Below are 2537 nucleotides of genomic sequence, written 5' to 3'. Positions count from 1 at the left end.
AGTCAGTTTTTTATTATGGCAGGTGATGTTCAGCATAAAAATAATGACTGTCCCACTATAAAACTTCTACTCAAAACTGGAAACATATTGTTATTAAAATACATTATTTCTGCCAGAGTCTGCCATTAAATGATGTGTTGGAAACAGTTCAATATTTGCTGTACAATAATGATAGGGAAATGAAGTAATGCGAGGGCATCCTTTTTTGGCAGCCGAGCAAGTTACTAACCCTAGATTACACGTCTCTGTGTGAAACAATAGGTTAGTGTGGGATTCTTCTGTGATCTTTTGTGACAAGCGTAACGAATAGCAAAGAAGTTGCTGTTGCATCAGTCTTTTAACTAACCTGTTCTGGAAGAAAAGCTGCTTTCTGCATTTTCTGATATGAAAATACTAAGAAAATGAACTCTCTTCAAGTCTTCTTTGGCTACTTTTGTCCTCAGCGGGGTGCGAATGTGTGCAAATACAATGATTGCAGCTTGTCGTTAGTTTCCGATGCTCCTGCTGTCTCCCAGAGGCAGAGCTGCGGGCAGTGGGGCATCTGCTGCTGCCCTGCAGGACAAAGCTCAGCGCAGCATTGGCGTTCCGTCTCTCCCTTGTGGAATCCTTGTCCCTGCCCAAATTCCTTCTCTAAATATTAATGCGTTGTCTTGTTGGAATATTAGGACTGATTTTTTTTCCTGTCAGACTGATTTTCTGTAATTTTTATGCTATTGCCTTGAATACTGTGTTCAGTTTTGGGTCCCGCATAATTAGAAGGACATTGAGGTACTAGAGAGAGTGCAGAGGTGAAGCTGGTGAGGGGCCTGGAGCACAAGTCTGATGAGCAGCAGCGGAGGGAACTGGAGCTGTTTAGCCTGGAGAAAAGGAGGCTGAGTTGTCTACAACTACCTGAAAGGAGGTTGTAGCATGAAGGGTGTTGGTCTCTTCTCCCAAGAAACAAGTGATAGGATGAGAGGAAATGGCCTCAAGTTGCGCCAGGGGAGGCTTAGATTGAATATTAGGAAAAAATCCTTCACGGAAAGGGTTGTTGGGCATTGGAACAGGCTGCCCAGGGCAGTGGTGGAGTCACCATCCCTGGAGGGGTTTAAAAGGGGTTTAGATGAGGTTCTTAGGGACATGGTTTAGTGCTGGAGTTAGGTTAGATTGTGGTTGGACTCGATGATCCTGAGAGTCTCTTCCAACCGAAATGGTTCTATGATTCTATGATCCTATGCCTATTTCTTAAAGATTTGCTTAAAAGGTGTAAACTCATTTTGGTGATATAAACCAAAATACCGTTTCTTCTTTGGCAGTGAAGACTAAGGCAAGTGAGAAATGGTTGCTTATTAAAATATTCAAACTTATTTAGAATTCAGATAGCAATTCCTGTCTGTTCAGACAAATATTTGTTCTTCCTGTGAGGGCGGCTTCCAGTGCAATCTGATAGGTGGGGTCTGTCATGCCAGTCTCACTTCATCAGTGATTTAAAAAGCAACAGAAGTGAATATTTTGGGCAAGATCATCACGAGGAAGAACCTGGAAAATATCTGGAAAATTCCACTGTTGTGGTACCCTCCTCCTGAACACTTCCAGAAAGCTGGGGGATCATCACTTCTCTCCTTTCATCCCTCATGGCACGCAGACGAGAGGCCCAAAGAGCTCCTTTTGGTGCATGGAGAAGCTGAATACTCCGTCTGCAGCAGCCCCCAAGCCTTGTTTTAGGCAGTTAGTCTCTTCCTTATCTGCCGGATGCTGCCAGAGAGCAAAGCAGGGATCTCTTTCCCGGCTTCTCTTCCTCTTTTCTTTCTCCTCCTTCTCATCAGCTCTTATGGCTGCATAGCACTCAGGCTGCAGGTGCAAAATCTACTTACGTTTTAGTATTTATTTATCTTGTTTCAGGCTTTCTGAGCCGTGTGGAGGTGGATCATGTAAGAACAAATCTTGCAGTTGAGATACTGAGAATTTGGAGCATATGCAGCACCACCGTAATTCTTACCAGGGAATCTCTGATGTCTGCTTCTCCCAATAGGCAGATGTCTGCTTTTGCCTGAAATAATGCATGATCCCTAGAAGAGATTACACAGTAATCAACCTGAATATTTATATTTTCTTTTATTTCACAGTACCCTCAGGGAAGAAATAGGTTGTAGATTACATTAGCTGTGTTTCTGGGGTTTGGGTTTATCCTGGTGTGGGTTTTGTTTGTTTATTTTTTGGTTTGTTTGGTTTTAGTTTGTTTTTTTTTTTCCTTGTACTTAGAAATCTCTAGGTGGTAATTAGCAAGGCACTATTTTCTGAGTGAAAAAATAAATACCATTTGACAGTTCAGAAACTAGCAGAATACGCTTTTAAACAGAAGCAGCCATTACTCCGGTGAAGGGTGACAGCAGACTGGATGATCTGACGTAGCACGCCTGACTGTCACACGCTGAGTGTCACTCCAGCTGTCATGGTTTCCTCCGTCCGTCATGGCTGGGGTCTAGCAACAGCAAGATGAGTGTGAAACCCCTGTATTCAGGAGGCTCATCTATCTTCTGCCTTTGTGGTGTTTAAAT

Source organism: Streptopelia decaocto (assembly GCF_964273445.1).
Source record: "Streptopelia decaocto genome assembly, chromosome: 2".
Classification (NCBI taxonomy): Eukaryota; Metazoa; Chordata; class Aves; order Columbiformes; family Columbidae; genus Streptopelia; species Streptopelia decaocto.
Note: the sequence above shows the minus strand (reverse complement) of the source record.